At 34.8% G+C, this 26,013-nt stretch overlaps 2 long non-coding RNA genes across 3 annotated transcripts in view; one reads left to right on the plus strand and one right to left on the minus strand.

Annotated features, from left to right (window-relative positions):
- Positions 1 to 26,013, minus strand: part of LOC127867252 (uncharacterized) — a 133,888-nt gene that overhangs the window by 31,263 nt on the left and 76,612 nt on the right. The window lies entirely within an intron of this gene.
- Positions 1 to 26,013, plus strand: part of LOC127867234 (uncharacterized) — a 68,004-nt gene that overhangs the window by 25,989 nt on the left and 16,002 nt on the right. For both annotated transcript variants that reach the window (XR_008043384.1, XR_008043385.1), the window contains exon 2: positions 25,590 to 25,651. This is a non-coding gene — a long non-coding RNA (uncharacterized LOC127867234). The remainder of the gene's footprint in view (positions 1 to 25,589; positions 25,652 to 26,013) is intronic.

The raw sequence follows: 26,013 nt of genomic DNA on the forward strand, positions 1-26,013 counted from the left end.
TAAATTATTTCTTTAAAAATAGAATAGGAAAATCGAACTAGATCTACACGGAAAATCCCAAAGTTATTTTAAGCAAACATTGTTTCATTATTTTAATCGTGCCGAGCCTAATACATTACAAAAAGATCAGTAACTAACCTGTTTTTCTGTTTATCATACCTCTTCGTCCCCGATTTTTAAGAAATAATGGGAAAAAAAACACACTAAACAACTGCAGCTTTAGCGTGAAAGAACATGCATTGTGTCGTATGACGTGTTAATAATGACGTCACGAGTACGCGCACTTAATATTTGTAAACAATGTTTTTTTTTGCTTTTTGAGTTGCATTATTTGTTAAAAAGATATTACATCTTGGTATCAAATTGTTTGTTTTGTTGAATCTGATTCGATTTTACTAAAAATGATTACTTTATAGTTGATTCCGAGTAATATGACCATTCTCCGCCGCGCGTGACAGCTATATTTCAGCACTGCCGAAATAGAGGAAAATTTATTCCATAGTGGTTTATTTCGACAATGCACGTCTGATGATGGGATAAATATCGTTATTTTTCACTGTTTAAAACAGTGAAATACCAGTTTTATTTCACTGATATTTCTCTTTTAAAGGGGCCTTTTCACAGATTTTGGCATTTTTTTTAACTTATTCATTAAATGCTTTATATTGATAAATGTAAACATTGGATCATAAAAGCTCCAGTAAAAAATCCAGAAAAAAAATAAAAAAAGGAAAAGAACATTGCCCGGAGCAGGTTTCGAACCAGTGACCCCTGGAGTCCTGCCAGAATCCTGAAGTAAAAACGCTTTAGCCTACTGAGCTATTCCGCCAAGTACACATTGTTGATGTATTTTATACCTTATATAAGCAATCTTCGTAGTTTCACAAAATTTAACGACAAAAACAGAACTCTCCAAATTATTCAATCGTTTCGCGTTGCAACGCTTTATAATTTTTAGGTTTTAAAATCGTCAAAAGATGCATATAGATCTAATGGCTATATTAGAGCATGGTTAATGTTCAGTATTACTGTTTCCTCACAAATATCATAACTAAAACGAAAACTTACGAATCTGAAACAACTTTTTTCAATTTTGTCAATTTACCAAAGCGTGAAAAGATCCCTTTAATACCAAAAAGCATGAAATATATGGAGGATATTTGTTGGATTCGATGGAATATCGATTTTATTTCACGAGTGATTATAGAAAATAATATGTTCACGAGTGGCGCAGCCACGAGTGAAAATATGTACTTTTTAATGCCCCCCTTCGAAGAAAAGGGGGTATATTGCTTTGCACATGTCGGTCGGTCGGTCGGTCGGTCTGTCGGTCGGTCGGTCCGTCCACCAGGTGGTTTCCGGATGATAACTCAAGAACGCTTGGGGCTAGGATCATGAAACTTCATAGGTACATTGATCATGGCTTGCAGATGACCCCTATTGATTTTGAGGTCACTAGGTCAAAGGTCAAGGTCATGGTGACCCGAAATAGTAAAATGGTTTCCGGATGATGACTCAAGAACGCATACGCCTAGGATCATGAAACTTCATGGGTAGATTGATCATGACTTGCAGATGACCCCTATTGATTTTGAGGTCAAAGGTCAAGGTCACGGTGACCCGAAATAGTAAAATGGTTTCCGGATGATAACTCAAGAACGCATACGCCTAGGATCATGAAACTTCATGGGTAGATTGATCATGACTCGCAGATGAACCCTATCGATTTTGAGGTCATTAGGTCAAAGGTCAAGGTCACGGTGACCCGAAATAGTAAAATGGTTTCCGGATGATAACTCAAGAACGCATACACCTAGGATCATGAAACTTCATGGGTAGATTGATCATGACTCGCAGATGACCCCTATCGATTTTGAGGTCACTAGGTCAAAGGTCAAGGTCACGGTGACCCGAAATAGTAAAATGGTTTTCGGATGATAACTCAAGAACGCATACGCCTAGGATCATGATACTTCATAGGTACATTGATCGTGACTCGCAGATGACCCCTATTGATTTTCAGGTCACTAGGTCAAAGGTCAAGGTCACAGTGACAAAAATCGTATTCACACAATGGCTGCCACTACAACGGACAGCCCATATGGGGGGCATGCATGTTTTACAAACAGCCCTTGTTATGATCACGAGTGAATTAAAATCGATATTCCATCAAATTCAACAAATTTTCTTTTTATTGTATGCTTTTTTCACCGTTAAGTTACATTGTAAAAGAGTTTACCTGGATAATTTCGCTGGATTTATGACGTCATTTCGTCATAAAAATGACGTCATTTCACAGTAAAACAGTGAAAAATATCGATATTTTTCACTCTTATTTTTCACTGTTTGTAACAGTGAAATAACAGTTTTAATTCACTGATATTTCTCTATAAACCACAGGAAAGCATAATATATATATATATTTATATATATAGTTATATGAGTAAAATGTAATAATACAGATTGTGAATATTATATAATAAAAGTAAAAACACGTGTCTGGGATTTTAAATATATATTGATTTAGCCAACGCGTTTCGCATAGCTCATCAGGGCATAATACAATATATTACAACGTCAAAATGTCATGGAGATAACGTCATATCAATTATGACGTCATAACGTCAATAAATATTAAATGAAATTTAATTTGGGTTTTAATACATGTATTAAATGTTGTTCTTTTGCTAACCTAGCTGAAATATTGTTCGAAAATAGCTTATAAAATGGAAATATTTTAAATTTTGGTTCATTATGTGAACATTCATCTAAATGTTTACTTAAAGGCATCTGTCTTGTTGAGGGGTCTCGCATTTGTTGTTCATGGACAGATCGCCTATTTCTAAGTTTATCGCCAGTTTGGCCTATATTATATTGTTTGCATCCATTGCATAATAATACATAAATCACATTTTGTATATCACATGACATATTAGTTTTTATTTTGAACATTTTGCCATTAAAATCAAAAGAATTCCCTTCAATAATATAACCACACAGGGCGCATCTAGAGTCATTACATTTGGATACTCTTGGTTCTTGAGATGAAAAGTAAGATTTGGTTAATAGACGTTTTAAATTAGGTGGCTGTCGCTTACATTTTATTATCTTCTGATTTGAAATTATTTTATTCATAACCGGGTCTGTTTGTAAAATGTCAATGTTGTTTTTTAATACGCCAAACAGGTTTTTTTTATTTTTTGGATTTTGTGTTGAAATAAATGGAATTATATTACTCTTGTCTTTTTGTGTTGATTTTGAAAGTAATTTATGTTTAGGGATGGAAAGTGCTTTTTTAATACCTGTATTTATAATAGATTGTGGATATTTTCTTTGAATAAGTGAATGCTTAAGTTCATTTAAACGTTTTAGTTTAAGTTTATCATTCGAAACTATGGTGCAGATCCGTTTCGCTAAAGTGAAAGGAATATTTATCTTTGTGTGTTTATTATGACACGAGGTAAAATTAAGATATTGTTTAGAATCAGTTTCTTTGTAATATATATCAGTATTAATTTCAGTATTGTTTTTTATAATCAATATATCAAGAAATGGTAACTCGAGTGTGCTTGTTTGCATTGTAAACCTGATATCCGAATGTAAGTTGTTTAAAATAGTATAAAAGTTTTGAAGTTCATAGGGAAATTTTGTCCAGAAAATAAAGCAATCGTCTAGAAATCTTTTCCAAAATGTTTTTATAAAAGAAAGAAATTCATCATTATAAATTGATCCAATTCTTGCATATAGTTTTTGTTCTAAAAATCCCACTACCAATGTAGCGTATGTTGGCGCGAATTTAGTACCCATTGCAGTCCCTTTAGATTGGTTGTAGTACTTATCATCAAAATTGAAGTTATTATTTTCAAGTATTATTTTTATGCCTTCTTTTATAAACCGTTGCGAAAACCTTTCATTAACCGAATCTGGATATTTTTGAAGCCAATAATCAATAGCTTCTAAACCAAGAGTATGCGGTATATTAGAATATAAATTAATTACATCAAATGATACTAATGTACTTGACTCTGGAACTTGTGAAGGTATATGTTTTAGGAAATCTATGTTATTTGTTATATTGCTATTGACATATTTTACAAACGGTTTTAACAAGATATCCAATAAAGAACTTAAACGACTTGTTTCACAGTTAGTTCCAGCGACTATTGGGCGAAAGTTTAAATCGTCTGGATCCATTAACTCTATATATTCTGAATTGCTGTGTTTAATTGCATCTTGAATGATTTTACTTTTATGAATTTTTGGAAGACCATAAAATAGGCTTGTTTTCCATTCGAATTTTACTAAGAAATCATTTTCCTGTTTAGTTAGTTTATTATTTTCCTTTAGTAAATTGCGTATTTTTGAAAGTGTTATTTGACTACCATTATCAGGGATTTGTTTATAATATTCAACGTCATTTAACATTTCTAATAATTTTCTTCTATAAAAGTCTGTATTCATTATAACAATTCCGCCACCCTTATCTGCTTCTTTAATAGTTATGGATTTGTCTTCTGCTAATAAATCTATAGCTTTTCTTTCTTTTAATGATATGTTATGTTTAGTGTCATTTTCCATTTGAGAATGTTGAAGGCAAAGTGTTCGAGTAACATTTATATAATGGTCTCAAGAACGCTTATGGCTTAAGGATCATGAAACTTCATAGGTACATTGATCATGACTCGAAGATGACCCATATTGATTTTCAGATCACTAGGTCAAAGGTCAAGGTCACAGTGACAAAAAAACATATTCACACAATGACTGTCACTGCAACTGAGAGCCCGTATGGGGGGCATGCATGTTTTACAAACAGCCCTTGTTATTTTAGTAACAGCACTGCAGAGGTGTTTTGACGTTAACAACGTTAACAACGTTTTCAAGTAAACCGCATTCAGATGTATGTTACATCAAAATCCACACTTATAAACAAGACATGAAAAAACATTTAAGAACACATTTATTTTGTTAAAAATATATTATCAGGTATCTATTTGTTCTAAAAATAGTTGTGATTAACATTAAACTGTAATCTAACATACGTTGCTTAGCATCAAAGTCCACTTATATTTACATCGACCAGCAAACCATACAGTTTAAATCATTTTTTTCTAAACCAATCTCACATATTTTCACAACATATGATTTAGTTTTTAATAGGAATGCACACATAAAAACAAACATTATCAATTACACCATTAATACATAAACCAACAATATCAAATAATAATAATAATAAAATAATTTCATTGTGTTGATATGTTAGATTTTTATTTCCCAAAAGTGCTTTTCCTAAAAATTAAGAGTCGAGTAATCTTTAATAATTTTTATAATTATTCTTAGCATGTTCACAATGTATTTATCGTACAGCTTATATTGTATGCAGAATTCTTCGTTTGCCATGAATTCTATAGAAACGAGCAGAAGTGAATACAAATATTTCATTTGATATGAAAAAAGTGTTATTTAAATGTGTTTTAAATAAACCAATGTATTCAAACAGACATTGGAGGATATTCAAAAAGAAGTGAAGAATAAGTTTGAAGTTATTTGCCATTCGCCTGTAAATATTAATAGATGCGGTAAAATAAAACTTCTGGTGATAAACAAGTATAGTGGGATGTCCATTACACTATCACGCGACTATTGCGTAACCTCGTTCATAGCGCATGCTGGGAAACGTTCTTTTGTTCTCAACACAGAGCGGCGATCTTTTGTATTCACGGATCAATGCAATAGTAGAAGGTTAAGTTTGCTTATATTCACAGTTCTCGATTATAAACAAGACTATTGGCAAGCAATATATGTCCCCTACCGGCTCCACCATTGTCAGATTTTTTTGTTGCCATAGCAACCATAATTTTGACGTAGGAACAAAATGAAATCATCAAATGACGCGCATAATGTCAATATTGCCATCTATCTATGTTTCAAGTTTCATGAACACATATGAAGATCTTTTAAAGTTATCGCAGGTTCCAGAAAACCACCATTTTCAGCAGTATTTCTAGTCTATAGTGTCAATATTGCCATCTATCCATGTTTTAAGTTTCATGAAAAAAATATTAATAACTTTTAAAGTTATATCAGGATCCAGAAAAGTGTGACCGACTCACAGACAGGCAGACACACAGCGAAAACCATAAGTCCCCTCCGGTGAAACCGGTAGGGGACATAAACAACTAAATATAACAAGAAATATCTTTTTAAAAGTAAGTCGGCGTAAATGCTGACTTTGAAATAAAGTTTGCAGTGTACGTATCTAAATAATTCAATTGAAAACATTAGTTTAACTTTTGTGTTTTTTTTTTCATTTGTAAGTCGCATGTTCACCGCATTAAATGTGTGTTATCATTGTCAAACCACACATTAGTGTAAGTAGATTAAACTTATACTACGGGACTGCACATCATAAATAATTATGTGTCCTCATATGCCTTATTATGAGTGCATTTCGTCACCATCGAAATATATAATCGTATGTTAAGGACTATGCTGCAGCTTTAATGAAAATTTTGTTATTTATAGAATTTGATAATTTTTGGTATTTAGATAGAACCATCTATTGTGGATAGATAAGTATAAAAAAAATCATGGGTCACCGGTATTGTTAATTTTTTATTCGCACTTGAACAACAAGCCTATTTCAGCATAACTTTATTTTAACAAATAAGGTAAAAACATTAAAAAAAAATGAGTATATTAAAGAGAAAACAAACTGTTAAAAACAACCTTTATTTTTCTCAAAATATATCATACTGATTCAATTTGACTGCAAATTCAGTTTAAAAACAACATCAATAGAATGATTATTGTTGTATTAGTGTTTAAAAAACACAAAACAACAGAATTTTACATATGAGAATATATAAAATGCGCACAAGTCATTTTTATTTTGACATGCCTTCCCATATCTAGATTTTGTCCAAATTTAACCAAATTTATTACGAGTTATAACTTAATAAAGATATAAAAAGAAAAACATAGGTCACCGGGGTCGTTTGTTCACAACTGCTGTTACTGCATGAAATGAAATACAATTACAAAAATCATCAGGTCAAAACACATACTAGTATTGTAATACTATATGCAAATGAAAAGGTAAATTTAAATGTGATTGAAATCACACATTATGTGTAGCAAGATCAGAAAAAGTAGGTTAATATAGCATCCGACTGAAAACAGGGTGTAAACTGTACATTTAAAGGGGCATATCGGCAATCTTAATTGTAATTCTTGACATGGTTTGACCAATATATTGCGGTATGCCAATGCAACGTTATTAAATTGTAGATTCTTGGCACGACTTGATAAATGTATGGCTGTATGCCAATGAAAATGTAGATTTAAACTTAAATGGAACACACAAATAATGATTAATATGTATCGTGATCATTTAAGTTAGGTTAATTACGTTTCCAGCTTAAAACAAGACGTACACAGCTCACTTAAAGGGGCATATCAACGGTATAAGTTGTAATTCTTGACAAGACTTTAACAATTCATGACATTAAATTGGTATGCATGAATATATCAATAAGCAGTAATAGATTATTGAAATTGCTATGAACATATGTATGCAAAACAGTTAAATGTTTGCAGTTTGTGTACGATAAAAACATAATCCAATACATGTATTGCATTTTTATGAAAACGTTTGTATACTACAAACATGTTTGCATGTGAAAAGATATATTACAGAAGGCGATTATAACGTATATGTAAAACACTCATTCGCTTCCTACATGAACTTCGTTATCTATATTAAGTTTTTGAAATAATAATAATCTAAAGTCTTTGACTATATGTACTGTAATAATACTGACATTCATATTGCTTTTTTTAAGTCTACATTGACTCACTAGTCAGGTTAATATACACTTTGACCCCCCAAAAATTGCTACAAAAGGTATTTTTACTGATCCTGGTACGGTAGCACATACTTTATAACATATCAAAAGTTTACTAAAATCGGACCTCCAGAAAATTGTGTTTTTTTTCAAGATGGCCGCCAATAATATTCAAATGTTATAATTCTAATCATAATGCGTTTTTCCATTTTAAATCAAACTCAAAAGAAATTCGTAATTTTGTGCGTATTCCTGAATTGGTGAGAGAAAGAATAAATGTTGTTCACCTGTTTTCATAAAATATGATATATTTAAACATGTTAAAGGGACCTTTTCATGTTTTTGGTAAATTGAAAAAAATTTAATATTCTCAAATTTTCGTTGTAGTTATGATATTTGTGATGACACAGTTATACTGCACATTAGCCACGCTCTAAAATATCCATAATGCATCTTTTAATGATTTAAAAAACTGAAAATTATCAAACGTTGCAACGCGAAACGAGTTCATAATTTGGAGAGTTCTTTTGTTGTCGTTAAATTTTGTGACACTACTATATAAAGTATAAAATACATCACTCATTGTATGAGCACGGATGGCCGAGTTGTCGAAGCGTTAGACTTTTACTCCAGGGGTCGGTGGTTCGAGCCCAGTTGAGTGTTACTCTTTTTCTTTCTTTTATTTAGTCTTTTTTACTGGAGCTTTTTAAATCCAATGTTTACATCTATTAATATAAAGCATTTAATGATACACTTCAACATCTGCCAAAATCTGTGAAAAAAAGATACTAGTAAATAACATTGCATACATGTTTTTAAATGTTTTATCACAAAGTCCCATTTTTCTTGAAAAGCACATTATTGCGTTTGAATACTGGAGCTTTTTAGATCAAATGTTTACATCTATCAATATAACGCATTTATAGACACACTTCAATATCTGCCAAATTCTGAGAATACGATAAATAACATTGCATCCATGTTTTAAGCTCACCTGAGCACAACGTGCTCATGGTGAGCTTTTTAGATCGCCTTTTGTCCGTCTAGCGTCGTCCGTCGTGCGGCGTCAATATTTGCGTTGTTAACTCTCGAAAGGCAACATTTATTGTCCAATCTTTACGAAATTTGGTTAGAAATTTTAACCCAATATTATCTTGGATGAGTTCGAAATTGGTTCCGGTTGGTTGAAAAATATGGCCGCCAGGGGGCGGGGCATTTTTTCTTACATGGCTGTAGTAAAACCTTGTTAACACTCTAGAGGCCACATTTATTGTCCGATTATCATGAAACTTGGTAAGAAGATTGGTCTCAATGATATCTTGGACGAGTTCGAAAATGATTCCGATTGGTTGAAAAACATGGGCACCAGTGGGCGGGGCATTTTTCCTTATATGGCTATAGTAACACATTGTTAACACTAGTTAATTGGAAATATAATTGCAAGGTGAGTCTGAAAATAGTTCAATTTTGTTTTTAAAAACAAGGCTCTCAGGGTGGTGGTAGTTTTTTTGTATGTCTAAAGTTGTGTTGTAAAATTTAGCTTTAGCTGATTATCATTACATAATGATAATACTTTTTTTATTTTGCCATTTTTCACAATAATCTGATAAGCCATAATGTTTAAGAAAGACAACCTGTACATACTTTCTAATAGTTAACTCCCTTGTTTAACCTGCTGACTCAGGTTCCCTAATCTATTGTTAGTTCACCTCTGGAATTTGTTAGACCCATTGGTTTCAAAACTCTTAAAGGGTTCTGAGGGAAAATAGACTGTTCTGCCAGTGCTCTCAGAACTGTATAAAATAAGCTGTTTAGGCTGATACAGTCACTTCTTGATGCTTTCTTGAAAAGGTAACAACTCTTGAAAAAGGTGGGAATTTTGAAATAATTATTGTAACACCAGCATCAAGACAGTTTTGCATTATTTTCCAAATTATTCTCATTATTTAGCTAATTTTTATTTGGCATTTTCTAAATTAGAAAGACTCATTTGATTGAAAGAACTTTTGTAAATTCTTCTTATTTTTTTACATTTGAGTGACTGAAGTTTCCCACTCTCCACAAATTGTGTTCTTTCGATTAAGTAAGACTTATTTTATAAACGAAATTTTTGAAGCAACTTCTAGACTAACAGTTACTAATATTTATATCAGTTTTTTGACTAGCTCTTAGAATAAAAATTAGTTATTTTCATTAAAACTGCTTTGGTTTTCACTTATGGATTTATTCTTTGAGTATATTCAGGCGTATCTGACTGGACGCCTTACGTTAATTGAATTACAACAAGTCAGTGGTGTCATCCGGGCCGGAAATAAGCGTTCTTTAATTAGACTCGATAAATATTTCCGTATTACATGAGTGCTCACAAAGTTACATAACTCATAACCGTCCCGTGACCGGATCACTTGCGTTAGCGAACGAGACCACACTACCACAGTTGAAACATTGTGAATACTTTTAGTCACATGTTTTGGTTCAATCTGATCTTCACACATGGTGACAATCTTTATGAGCATAATATCTTTTGTTCATGGTGAACTTTTGTGATCACCTTTTTTCATTTGTCTGTCTTCCGTTGTGCGTCCCAATATAATCTTGTACGAGTTCAAAAATGGTTCCAGTCTGTTGAAAAACATTGCCGCCAGGGGGCCATTTGTTGTTCATTCTTCATGAAACTTGGGTAGAACATGTGTTCTATTGATATCTTGGGCTGCAAAGAACAGGTCATTTCTTTTTATCTCAGTTGAGCGACTTTAGGCATTGTAGGCCCTCTTGTTAAATGTTTTATCCCATTTTTCTTAAAAAAGTACATTATTGTGTATGAATATCAACGGAAACCAGGATAACAGCTTGTGCATTAACAGTCAAAGCTGTATAGCTTAAACAGACTGATTGTATGTTTATTGTATTAAAGTGCTTATTGATACAAATGTTGAGTCTGTTTCCCAGGTAGAACTTTTGCCGGTACTCTTGACGAAACACTTGGTTCACACATAGGGGTCGCGGTTTGGTTTCTTATGTAGTATCCCCCTTAACACAACTAACAAGTGTTCTGGGGGCGTTAGTCATATGCAAAATAGCTCGTAAACGCGAAAAAAATAAACTACATAGTCTTTGAGTATCGAACCGGAATTACAATTTAGCTTTTTGATGAAACCTTAGTATATAATTGTTTTTGTATCCACTTTTGGAGTAAAGTTACTGCAGCCATGAAAAAAGTAAAACATGGAATCATAACTACGTGTATTTACTATAAAATTGAGATAAACATTTGTGCGACTTAAAACAAATTAATATAGTCCCTGCAAATTTAAATTGTAACTTCTTATGCTACCCGAAAATTTTCGGGGAGCATATAGTTGCCAGTTTGTCCTTCCTTCCTTCCTTACTTCCTTCCGTCACACTTTTGTTACAGTTTCCCATAGCACCTTCAATACTTTACCGATCTCTTTCATATTTGGCATGTAGGTACCTTGCATGGACCTTCACCTTTTGATGAGGTTTGAGATCACTGGGGTCTAGGTCAAGGTCACCGAGGCTAATAATAGATTTTCCCGTCACACTTTTGTTACAATTTCTCATAGCACCTTCAATACTTTACCGATCTCTTTCATATTTGGCATGTAGGTAACTTACATGGACCTCTACCTTTTGATGAGGTTTGAGGTCGCTGGGGTCAAGGTCACCGAGGCTAATAATATATTTTTCCGTCACACTTTTGTTACAGTTTCTCATAGCAGATCTCTTTCATATTTGGCATGTAGGTATCTTGCATGGACCTCTACCTTTTGATGAGGTTTTTGGTAACTGGGGTCAAGGTCACTGAGGCTTATAATAGATTTTTCCGTCACACTTTTGTTACAGTTTCTCATAGCACCTTCAATACTTTACCGATCTCTTTCATATTTGGCATGTAGGTACCTTGCATGGACCTCTACCTTTTGATGAGATTTGAGGTCACTGGGCTCAAGGTCACCGAAGCTATTAATATATTTTCCGTCACGCTTTTGTAACAGTTTGCCATAGCACCTTCAATACTTACCGATCTCTTTCATATTTTGCAAACTAGCCTGTAGGTACCTTGCAAGGGCCTCTACCTTTTGATGAGGTTTGAGGTCACTGAAGTCAATGTCACCGAAGCTAATAAAATATTTTTTATGTGGTTATAAACACCTAGATTGACAAAGCGCATCATCGGGGAGCATCCATCAGTTTCACTGATATTCTTGTTTTGTAATATCTACCATTCACACATTATTGTTACAATATGAGAAAATCTAAGTTGAAAATTTTCCTCATTATAAGCTTTACGGCTGCATGATATGTATTTATTTGAAGAATGATCTACATTTGGATGTGTGAAAAGATCGGTGTTATGCTGTTGTCTCCATTTTTATATTTAACTATATTTTAATTTAATATCTTTTAACTTATACTAAAGAGATATAGAGAAGTCGATCTTACACGATGAATATTCCTATAGAGTTTATCAACTTGTATATTATGAATACGGCAGAGGAACATTGTATATACATGTAACAAGAAACGAAACTTCAAAAGTGTCTTTTTTGTTAGTCTGAATATTGTTTGGCTGCGAATTGAAGTCCAATAGTTTTACAGTTTGATTCCGATGCATTCTCTTTTGAAGAGAATTTTGCAGACGATTTTTTATAATATATAGATAACATTTGCTTTTAAAACTTATAAATAACACAATCGTCTGTCATAATTGACTGTAGTTTGTTATAATTAATGACCTGGATGTGTAGCTATTCAACTATTATAAACAAGAACGCAATTACCTTAGATTCATTGCGAGCTTAATGCCCATGCATCATTTGTCGGAATCTCTGGAATTCTACTATTAAGATTCTGCAAAACCGATTTGTAAATAATATTTCAAAGGTGATGTACTTAATTACACTATTTATTATAACCCCATTACCATTGGTAATGGGGGCTATATAGGAGTCACGTTGTCATTCGGTCTGTCGGTCGGTCTGTCCATCCGGAAATTTCATCCGATCTTCACCGAACTTGGTCAGAAATTGTAACTATGATGCCTAGGTCAAGTTTGAATATGGGTCATGCCGGGTCCAAAACTAGGTCAGGGGGTCACTTAGTGCGTTTTAAACCGAAAGTTTGTCCGGACCATAACTATGTCATTTATCGTTAGATTTTAAAATGACTTGGAACATTTGTTAACCCTCATGAGACGGTGTGTCATGTGAAAAAAGTACGTCGATATATCCAAGGTCAAGGTCACACTTGGAGTTCAAAGATCAAATCCTTGTCTTGGCCATAACTTTGTCATTTATTGTGAGACTTTAAAATCATTTGGCACATTTGTTCACAATCACTGGACGTTGTGTCATGAGAAAGAATTACGTCGATATCTTCGCTTTGAGTTCAAGGGTCAAAAATGTCCATACATGAGCTTGTCCGGGGAGATTTTAAAATTATCTGGCACTTTTGTTCACAGTCATTAGACGGTGTGTTATGCGAAGAATTACGTCGATATTTGTAAGGTCAAGGTCACACTTTGAGTTCAAAGGTAACAAATTGCCATAAATGAGCTTGTCCGTGCTAATATACATTCAAATACGGAATGAATAAAAGGGAAACCTTTCTGGTCATCTGACTGCAATATCTAAGATGTATTATGCACGCATAGTTTAATATATTTAATAAGACTAATTGAACACACGGTGCCTGACTATGTGGATTGTTTCAAGATATTAATAACATAAAACAGTGAACATAGGAACTACTATCAGTCAATGCTTCTATTAAGGAAAATCATCATGAAACTTGATTCGCGTGATTAAATTTTCAGATTTGATTTAGTTTACATGTGCCGATGTATTTGAGTTTTTTTTAAGAAACCCAACATTACAATTGGCTGTATTGTAGAAGAGATTTTTCAATTAATTCGCACATCATCTATGAAAGCCAAAGTGAAAGGAGTGAACATATGATAACCCAAAACGTCTTATTTTCGCTATATTCCTATATTCGTTTAGTTTCATGGTCACACAGTTCAGGGCCGAATAATACTTCGATGGTATTAACCTCAATAACAAGGCCATTATCAAGATAATCAATATCAAGTACGAGTTAGAATTTGGCCGCATACTTCCAAAAACTAGCAAACAGGCATATCTCCGGAAAAAAAATGTTGCCACTCCATATGCCATATTAATGACTCGATCTTGATGAAACTTAATCATTATGTGTATTTTGGACAATATCTAGGCCGAGCTGGAATCTGGGTTCAGTTCGTCTAATGATGTCAATTCTTATGAAAACCTTGTTACCACTTTAGGAGCTACATTTTTCATCTAATCTTGAAACTTGGTCACAATGTTTACCTCGGTTTATATCTGGGCTAAGTTAGGATCTTAATTACGTATGTCTAAAAACTATTTAATCAGGTTAAATGTTATTATAACATTGTTAACTTTCTTGAAGCCACATTTCTGACTCATTCTTGATGACACTAAGTCAGAATTTTATTTTAAGAATAATTTTGGTCACGTTCGTCCAAAAACTAGGTCACACGTTCAAATCTTAGAAAAATCTAAGACCACATTTATGATGCAAACGTGATGACACGTGGTTAGATTGTTAATCTTGACAATTTGAATCTTAGTCACGGTCACTTACACCATTGCTTACTCATTGTTGGTTAAACTTGGTCTGAATTATTTTATAAAAAAAATTCAGGGCAAGTTTATTTCTTTGTTTTGTGCTAAAAACAACTAGGTTACCTGGCCAAATAAACTTTTATTACAAATATAGAGGCCACACCTATGACTCAATTTTGATATGACTTTGTCATGGTGTTTATCTTCATAATATGTGTCTTAGTTTGAATCTGGGTAACGTGAGTATAAAAGCTGGGGTTACACGTCAAATTGTACAAAAGCATTGTTATAACTTATTACTCTAGAAGCAATATATATATATATATATATATATATATATATATATATATATATATATATATATATATATATATATATACATAGGATCTTGCATGAGTGGTCGTTCTGTATTGAATGTATTAAACAAGTCATCTAAATAAAGATAAAAACGAGGCTTGCCGAGTTTTGATGCCCCCAGTAGGGTGGCATATAGCAGTTGAACTGTCCGTCAGTATGTCAGTCCGTCCGTCCGTCCGAAAACTTTAATGGTCATTACTTTTTCTTATTTAACATAGCATCTTGATATTTGGCATGCATGTGCATCTCATGGAGCTGCACATTTTGAGTGGTGAAAGGTGAAGGTCAAGGTCATCCTTCAAGGTCAAATGTCTAATATATGGCGTCTGTCCGTCCGTCCAAAAACTTTAATATTGGCCATAACTTTTTCACTATTGAAGATAGCAACTTGATATTTGGCATGCATGTGTATCTCCTGGAGCTGAATATTTTGAGTGGTGAAATGTCAAGGTCATCCTTCAAGGTCAAACGTCAAATATTCCGTCCGTCCGAAAACTTTAACATTGGTCATAACTTTTTAAATATTGAAGATAGCAACCTTCAACGTCAAACGTCACAAATTAAAAAAAATCATTTCTCCATTCAATCTCTTACTTACTTCTCATGGAGCTGCACATTTTGAGTGTTGAAAGGTCTCGGTCATCCTTCAAGGTCAAAGGTCAAATATATGGCTACAAAGCGGCGCAATAGGGGGAATTGTGTTTCTGAAAAACACATCTCTTGTTGTCTTTATTTAGATGACGAGTTTCATAAATTCAATACAACATGACCACGAATCTAAGATTCTATTTATAACATGACCAACAAATTTTCTTTTTATGCCCCCCTTCGAAGAAGAGGGGGTATATTGCTTTGCTCATGTCGGTCTGTCTATCTGTCGGTCGAACGGTCCGTCCACCAGGTGGTTGTCATACGATAACTCAAGAACGCTTGGGCCTAGGATCATGAAACTTCATAGGTACATTGATCATGACTCGCAGATGACCCCTATTGATTTTGAGGTCACTAGGTCAAAGGTCAAGGTCGCGGTGACTCGAAATAGTAAAATTGTTTTTGAATGATAACTCAAGAATGCATACGCGGCCAACAGGGCACACTCTTAACAATATTACTGAAGCAACTGGTCTGTAATCCTATATCTATAATTATCAGTCCAATGAAACATCACTTTAGTAAAATACAGTGGATCAGTAAAAATATTATCAGAATATGAGATTTTTTGTATATTTTGTATATTAAATATTGTGTTAATGTTTAATTTTGTTGATTAATATAAATACAAGCAGGACAGGGGAGGTAATACACTATTATATCTTTCCTTTATACAGGGGAAACAAATGCAATAAGTTTAAATTTATTGTTACAGCATTTGCCTCCCTTGTAATATATTTAAATTTTACCAAATGTAAGGTCAACTGCATTTTTGTAATGCAAACTACTACTACTACTACTACTACTGCTGCTGCTGCTACTGCAGCTGCTGCTGCTGCTGCTACTACTACTACTACTTCTACTACTACTACTACTACTACTACTACTACTACTACTACTACTACTAATACTACTACTACTACTACTACTACTACTACTACTACTACTACTCTACTACTGCTACTGCTACTACTACTACTACTACTACTACTACTACTACTACTACTACTACACTACTACTACTACTACTACCACTACCACTACAACCATCACCACCACCACCGTTCACAGTGACAAAAAACGTATTCACACAATGGCTGTTACTACAACTTATAGCCCATATAGGGGGGCATGCATGTTTTACAAACAGCCCTTGTTATTTTATGCTCTTTTCACCATTTATTAACATTGTAAAAGTGTTTAACTGAAAAAAAAATCGCTGGAAAAATGAGGTGATTTTGTCCAAAAACGTCATTTCACAGTTATATAACTAGTGAAATAACACCCGTGAAATAAACAAAATTGAGCATTACGTTATTTCACTCCTGGAGCGTAGGTCATGTTATTAATATATATGCCATACCATGATTAATATATATCCCATGTAAAATAAACATTACAAATATTTTTATCTCATTGTGAAATATACTTTTTAAGCGTTTTTCATTGGCTTAGTTTTCGTTCCATTGTCCAATCGCTTTTTGTTATTTGCTGAAATGACGTTGCAACGTCTAATGACGTCACGAAATGTAAACAACATTCGGGATTTATCATTGTGTTTGCGCAAATATTTATTTAATTTGCTCATTTAAAAGCATGTGATAAAAAAAGATCTGGCAAGAGTTGTCATTTCATACCATATTTTATGATACCTCCATTACCATTGGTAATGGGGGCTATATAGGATTCACATTGTCGGTTGGTCGGTCGGTCTGTCCCGAAATCTTGTCCGGGCAATAACTATGTTGTTCATTGTGAGAATTTAAAATCATTTGGCACATTTGTTCACCATCATTGGACAGTGTGTCACGCGAAAGAATTACGTCGATATCTCAAAGTGCAAGGTCACACTTTGAGTTCAAAGGTAAAAAAATGGCCATAAATGAGCTTGTCCAGGTCATAACTTTGTCAATTATTGTGAGATTTTAAACTCATTTGGCACATTTGTTCACCATAATCGGACGGTGTGTTGGGCGAAAGAATAACGTCGATATATCCAAGATCAAGGTCACACTTTGAGTTCAAAGGTCAAAAATGGTCATACATGGGTTTGTCCGGGCAATAACTGTCGTTGATTGTGAGATTTTAAAAATTATTTGGCACATTTGTTCGCCATCATTGGACGGTGTGTCGCGCAAAAGAATTACGTCGATATCTCTAAGGTTAAGGTTACACTTTGAGTTAAAAGATCAAAACTGGCAATAAATGAGCTTGTCTGGGCCATAACTATGTCGTTCATTGTGAGATTTGAAAATCATTTGGCACATTTGTTCACCTTTATTGGACGGTGTGTCGCGCGAAAGAATTACGTCGATATATCCAAGGTCAAGGTCACACTTTGATTTCAAATGTCAAAAAAGGCCATAAATGAGCTTGTCTGGGCCTTAACTATGTCGTTCATTTTGAGATTTTAAAATAATTTGTCACATTTGTTCACCATCACTGGACAGTGTGTTGCGCGAAAGAATTACGTCGATATCTCAAAGGTCACACTTTGAGTTCAAAGGTCGAAAATGGCCATAAATGAGCTTGTCCGGGTCATAACTATGTCGTTCATTGTGAGATTTTTTAAATCATTTGGCACATTTGTTCATCATCATTAGACGGTGTGTCACGCGAAAGAATTACTTTGATATCTCCAAGGTCAAGGTCACACTGAGTTCAAAGGTAAAAAAGGCCATAAATGAGCTTGTCCGGGCCATATCTATGTTGTTCATTGTGAGATTTTAAAATCATGTGTTCACCGTCATTGGACGGTGTGTCGCACGAAAGAATTATGTCGATATATCCAAGGTCAAGGTCACACTTTGAGTTCATAGGTCAAAAATGGCCATACATGATAATGGCATAATACTTCTTAAAAATCGCCATAAACGTGGGGTATACGTCACGTCTGTGACAAAGCTCTAGTTTAATCGTCCAAAGGCTCGCTTACTAAGAAAATTCCTGAGCTCGTTTAATAAAATATGGTATGATATTACAACTCGTGCCAGATCCTATATATATGTCTCAACCTAGATGAAACCTGGTCAGAATGTTTATATTTACAAAATCTAAGTACAATTTGAATGTGGGTCGCTTGGGGTCAAAAACTTGGTCTCCATGTCAAATCTTCTATAATGTGGGTACAGTACACTCCACGCGTTTTCCCCAATTTCCCTCCATACTCCGCGGGTTTCGACCTGGAGGGAGATTAAGAAAATCCCGCTATACGCGGCGTTTGCATAATTTTGGACGCGGCGGTTAACGATCGGCAAAACTGATACGCCGACGCGGCGGCCCTCGGCGTTGGCAACGCGGGGGAAACTCCGCGTTTTACGAGATAACGATCAATTTAATTTTGTTTGACTTCCTGATTTTCAAATAAAATTACACTTATTAAAAGTACATACATGTACATGTAGTATAATGTTAACAATTAAAAAAAACAACCAAGATAGATCGATCAAGACGTGGTTGTAGAAGTAGTTGTTGTTGTATAGAAAACTCGTTGATTTACGACACACAAAACGTCGTCTTTTAACTAATACTTACCAATTAATATAAACACAGTTTGCAACATTTTTTTTTATAATTTAATCCAAAGTTTTCATGTAAGCAGGTGATTTTCTATACTGAACATGTATACAAATGACCAAGGACCCTAAAAATCTCGCAAATCTGAATTGACAGTTTAATCAAAGAAAAGCCGCTTCCTGTCTAAAGGCATAACGTACTCAAGTAAACACGTTCAACGAATACATAAGGAATGGTTTTAATTGTCGGAACAAAGTCAATTCTCTGCTCGCTAATGCATTGATTTTCTCTTTGTTTGTAGGTTATTCCATTGATTGCTAAAAGGTGGTAACTATTGAGTTGATAATTGCATTTAATATTCACAGTTGTACATGTATTCTTGTTGCGTCGACATTCTAAACAATGTTTACCAGTAATTATGGACCAAATCGGCAGAGTGACATTCACACATGTTAATCCCTTTTGTCAAAACACCGCAGACAGCAGTCTACACAATAGGTCAGTAGACAAGCTTTGCGTGTTTTTATAACGTCAAACACTTAAAATCCAGTTCTGCCCAGATGTCTTCTGTAATCAGTTTACAGTACAATTAGTGTTAAAAAAATTACTCTACTAAAATACCGTATCGATAAAGATTCGGCGTGTTCGATTTGAAATTATTTTAGAGGAAATATCAACTTATTCGAGATATAATTTCGTTAATAAATACCAAAGAAACTTTTAACCGAAATCAACAATGTTCTCTGCGCTACAAAGTTTGTATAAAAAATCAATACACGCACGCTTTGCAGGAGTATACGTTGTACCTTGACCTTGTACATTGCAGCATAATTTTCGCGCGCTTTTGTCGGGAAATATACATGAGGACTGTATATTGGAAGCATTTGTAAACGTCGTGTTAACAATTAAAAATCGTAGTGTGTTTCGGATTACTAATTATTATTCTCATTTGGAAATTTTACGGAACATTTATTCTTGTGTCATATGTGTTGATTTAAATATTAATTTGTCAAATGTATTATATTAGACTAAGTCATATTGTAGACGTACCTGTGAATTAAAAAACATAATTTTTATATGTATTAATTTTCTATACAATTATCTTTTTTATACATGTACTACAGTATTTAAACAATTTATTATAACAATGTTTTTATTTTTTGGCATGCCCAGTAGCACACTGCTAACGCGGCGTTGCGCGGCGATCACTGATTAGAACGGAAAGTGTCTGCATTTACCTACTAGCCTAAAGTAATACACGCCGCGGGAATTAGCGAACGCGGCGTAACGCCGAGCGTTTTATCGAGTTCACCTCGCTCTTCCAACGCCGCGTGAACACTCGCTAGCAGAAAAAAACCCGCGGAGGGAGCGCGTTTTTTGGGGAAAACGCGTGGAGTGTACTGTACCTTTAAATCAGGCGAGCGCTTAAGGGCTATCATGGCCCTCTAGTTATCATATTAAGCACACGTTTTTCTATCTTAGTATCAACTAAAGTGCCAACAAATTACCTGTGAAAGATATATACTTGTATTCTTTAAGTTGTTTCCAAATGGACAAGGACGTCAAATTCTATGTTACAATCACAAAAATAAGTGGCTTTTTAGCTCCCTGATTGCTCAGGTTAGCTTTTGTGACCGGTCTTTGTCCGTCGACTGTCCGTCCGTCCACATGTTTTCGTAAGCACTCTAGAGGCCACATTTATTGTCCGATCTTTATGAAACTTGGTCAGAAGCTTTGTCCCAATGAAATCTCGGTCGAGTTCGAAACTGGGTCGTGCCGGGTGAAAAACAAGGTCAAAAAAGAGAAAAAACTTGTAAACACTGTAGAAGTCACATTTTATGTAACTTTGTCAAAATGTTTGTCTTAATGATATGTTGGTTGATTTCAAAAGTGGTTCCGGTCCGTTGAAAAACATGGTCGCCAGTGGACGGGGCAGTTTTCCTTATTTGGCTATAGAGAAACCGTGCAAACACTCTAGAAGTCACAATTTTTGCCAAGTCATCATGAAAGTTGGTCAAAACATTGTTTTATTGGTATCTTGGACGAGTTCGAAAATGGTCCAGATCGGTGAAAAAACATGGCCGCCAGTGGGCGGGGCATTTTTCTCTATATGTAAATTGTGAAAACATGTGAACACTCTAGAAGTTACATTTTTGGCCCAATTTTCATGAATTTTGGTCAGAGCATTTGTTTCCTTCATATGAGAGTTGAGTTCGAAAATGATACTGGTCAGTTGAATAACATGGCTGCCGGGGGGGGGGCAGTTTTCCTTATGTGGCTATAGAGAAACCTTGTAAACACTCTAGAAGTCACAATTTTTGCCCAATCATCATGAAAGTTGGTCAAAATATTGGAATTATTGATATCTCGGACGAGTTCGAAAATGGTCCAGATCGGTGAAAAAAACATGGCCGCCAGTGGGCGGGGCATTTTTCTCTAAATGTATATAGCGAAAACATGTGAACACTCTAGAAGTCACATTTTTTGCCCAATTTTCATGAAATTCGGTCAAAACATTTGTTTCCTTGATATGAGAGTTCAGTTTGAAAATGGTTCCGGTAAGTTGAATAACATGTCTGTCAGGGGGGGGCATTTTTCTTATATTTGTATAGTAAAAATAGCTTGTGAACACTCTAGAAGTCACATTTTTCCCAATCATCATGAAACTTGGTGAAAAGATTGGCTTTATATATATCACATAATTAATGCCATAATTATTGCCCTTAGATTGTCCAAATTTTCATTATATTATACAAAATCCTTGTTAACACTAGAGGTCACAATTTTGTTTCAGATTTTATGAATCTTTGTCATAATATTTATTTTTGTAAGCAAAGTTTGATGTTTGGTAAGGGGGGTCTACTCAAAATATAGGTCACCAGGTCAAATCTTACAAAAAACAAAATCACTACATATGCCAGAGTTTTGGTTCAATAATGATGAAACTTGACCAGGATGTTTGTCTGGACAATATCTAGGTCAAGTTTGACGTTTGGTAAAGATTGAATGAACCGACTCCTCTCAGGTGAGCGAACTGGGGCCATCTTGGCCCTCTTGTTATTACAGAATGGAGGGAGAGCCATAGTACACTCATGTCCAATGTGATCATGGAGTCAGAGAAAATTGTGGTGTGGGATTTTTTTCGGACCCTGAAAATAGACAGACACATTTTTTGCAATTCAAAATAGAGAGCTTTTTTCCTACGTTGTAAAGAGCACTGTTCTCGGGCCCACTTTATTGTGCATCAAGGAATTTCAAACTAAATTGGCGCCCAATTATTTTCATATCAAGAGAACGTTTAAGATGCATCAACCAGTATACTGCATCCAAAGGCAAGGTCAGTCATTGAATTAATAAATGTCAACCATCTTAAGTCCAAGAAAGGTCAATATCAATTAGCTAAGCCTAATATATGTATAGCTATAGGGAAATTTATGACAAACACATATATTTATTTAGAAACAAACACAACTGACTAGAACTTTAGACAGTGTGCAACTGTTATAAAAAATGTGTACAAAAACTGATAAAAAAAGCTCAAATTTATTTGTGCATCGTTTAATGAAATATAAGAGAATAACAGTCATAGAAATGCGAATTGAACTTTTTAATGTTATCTCCCTTTGAACAGTACCTGATGTTTAATGTGTAAATATCGAAGCCCTCGCGCTGTATCGTATATTTCATTGTTAAGTTTTTGAAGTAAGTTTATTTAATTGATGATGCTGTTAGTTTACTAGAGGAAACTTTTCCTGTCAGACAGGTCACTAGGTCAAAAAAAAAAGAAAAAACTTGTAAACACTGTAGAAGTCACATTTCGTGCCCAATCTTATTGTAACTTTGTCAAAATGGTTGTCTTAATGATATGTTGGTTGAGTTCAAAAGTGGTTCCGGTCCGTTGAAACACATGGCCGCCAGTGGGCGGGGCAGTTTTCCTTATTTGGCCAAAGAGAAACCTTGTAAACACTCTGGAAGTCTCAATTTTTACCCAATCATCATGAAAGTTGGTCAAAACATGAGTTTTATTGATTTCTCGGACGAGTTTGAAAATGGTCCAGATCGGTAAAAAAACATGGCCGCCAGTGGGCGGGGCATTTTTCTCTTTATATATATAGTGAAAACATGTCAACACTCTAGAAGTCACATTTTTGGCCAAATTTTCATGAAATTTTGTCAGAACTATTGTTTCCTAGATACGTGAGTTAAGTTTGAAAATGGTGCCGGTCTGTTGAAAAACATAGTTGCCAGGGGGACGTGGCAGTTTTCCTTATATTTATATAGTAAAAAGACTTGCAAACAATCATGAATTTAGGTCATGTAACATGTGAGACAACTCTTCTAAATATTGCATTGAAGAATACAGTAGTTACTCCCCTTTGATTATTAATGTTTTCATAATAATACAATGTAGTTGTGTTTCATTTATGTGTTAATTGTTATTCGAGGTTGGATGTTTTTATGCCCCCGTTCGAAGAAAAGGGGGCATATAGTGATCGGACTGTCCGTCCGTCCGTCTGTCTGTCTGTCTGTCCGTTTTTCCGTCACACTTTGCATTTAGGTTTCCAAAAATGCTCATAACTTTTATGTCCCTTGAGATATAACCTTCATATTTGGTATGCATGTGTATATGGACAAGGCCTTTCCTTACGCACACATTTTTTAGCCCTGTGACCTTGACCTTGAACTTAGGATCCGTGTTAAGGTTTCAAAATCTGCATTTAGGTTTCGAAAAATGCTCATAACTTCTATGTCTCTTGAGATATAACCTTCATATTTGGTATGCATGTGTATATGGACAAGTCCTTTCCATACGCACAAAATTGTTTACCCCTGTGACATTGACCTTGAACTTTGGGTCCGCGTTTAGGTTTTGAAATCTGCGTTTAGGTTTCGAAAAATGCTATAACTTCTATCAAAGCGTTTATAGGGGGCATATGTCATCCTTTGGTGACAGCTCTTGTTTTTAGCTCACCTGATTGCTCAGGTAAGCTTTTGTGACTGGTCTTTGTCCGTCGTCCGTCCGTTTACATTTGTTCGTAAACACTCGAGAGGCCACATTTATTGTCAGAACTTCATGAAACTTGGTCAGGATATTTGTCCCAATGAAATCTCGATCGAGTTTGAAACTGGGTCATGTTGGGTCAAAAACTAGGTCACTAGGTCAAAAAAAAGATAAAGCTTGTAAACACTGTAGAAGTCACATTTAATGCCCAATCTTCATGTAACTTTGTCTATATGTCTGTGTTAATGATAAGTTTGTTGAGTTCAAATGTGGTTCCGGTCCATTGAAAAACATGGCCGACATTGGGCGGGGCAGTTTTTTTTTATATGGCTAAAGAGAAGCCTTGTAAACACTCTAGAAGTCACAATTTTTGCCCAATCATCATGAAAGTTAATCAAAACATTGGTTTTATTGATATGTCGGACGAGTTCGAAAATGGTCCAGATCGGTGAAAAAACATGGCCGCCAATGGGCGGGGCATTTTTCTCTATATGTATACATTTGTATAGTGAAAACATGTGAACACTCTAGAAGTCACATTTTTTGCCCAATTTTCATGAAATTTGGTCAGAACATTTGTTTCCTTGATACGAGAGTTGAGTTGGAAAAAAAACGGTTCCGGTCAGTTGAATAACATGGCTGCCGGGGGGGGGGCAGTTTTCTTATATTTATATAGTAAAAAAAAGCTTGTGAACACTCTAGAGAAGTCACATTCTTTGCCCAATCATCATGAAACTTGGTGAATAGATTTGTTTTATGTATATCTCAGATGTGTTTGCAAACGGTCCCGATGGGTCAATAAACATGGCTGCCAGGGGGGTGGGGCAGTTTCCCTTATTTGACTATATAGAGAGAAACCTTGTGATCGAACACTAGAAGTCACATTTTTTTCCTAATCATCGTGAAACTTAGTCAATACATTGGTTTTATTGATTTCTTGGACAAGTTGGAAAATTGTGAAACACACTTTTTAGCTCGCCTGATTGCTCAGGTGAGGTTTCAGGATTGGTCTTTGTCCGCTGTCCGTCCGTCCACATTTGGTTTGTAAACACTCTAGCATTCACATTTCTCAAGCATTCTTTATCAAAGTTGCTATAAGATTTCAGTCAAGTTTGATGATGAGCAAAATCACATATTTAATGCCATTATTATTGCCCTTAGATTGTCCAAATTTTCATTATATTATACAAAATCCTTGTTAGCAAATTTTGATGTTTGAGGGGTCAACTCAAAATATAGGTCACCATTTCAAATTTTACAAAAACAAAAACATTCCCTACGCCAGAGTTTTGGTTCAATAATGATGAAACTTGACCAGGATGTTTGTCTGGTCAATATCTAGGTCATGTTTGACGTTAGGTAAAGATTGAATGAAACGACTCCTCTCAGGTGAGCGAACTAGGGCCATCTTGGCCCTCTTGTTTATTTATCAGGAGTAATATTTAATGTTGCCCTGGAAAGTCGGACTATTGTTAATGCCGACCGTGTAAACTGGGCCCTTAAGTAATACGGTTTTCTGATTATATTAATTATGATCATTTTTGGATTTAGATTTTTTCTTTTCAGTTCGGACGCAGAAGAAAGCTGAATTGCCGAAAGAAATGAAAAACAACATGTGCCTAAGATTGGTTCGTATTCGTTCTTAAGATTAAAGAATTATATTGCGTTGACATACTTATGTAGGTCGCTGACATGAAACCCTTTTAAGGTATTGCATCGTGGTTGAAAATCCTGGTTATGAGCTTGACTAATCAGGCGTAAAAGTATTTATCTGTTATCCTTCCATCCTTAATTTCTTAAGGCCCGGTCAGACCGACGAACGAATATGTAGCGGAGAGAAAACGGACAAAATATGCAGAATGTGGTTATCGGGTGATAAAATTTACCTGCTCTGCCGCTCAAGACTCTCGCAATCGGTGTGTGAAGCGTATAAAACACACAATGGCCGCACAAGTACCGGTGATGTAACGGGAAAAACGTACGCTTAACG

The sequence above is a fragment of the Dreissena polymorpha genome, chromosome 2, assembly GCF_020536995.1.
Source record: "Dreissena polymorpha isolate Duluth1 chromosome 2, UMN_Dpol_1.0, whole genome shotgun sequence".
Taxonomy (NCBI): domain Eukaryota; kingdom Metazoa; phylum Mollusca; class Bivalvia; order Myida; family Dreissenidae; genus Dreissena; species Dreissena polymorpha.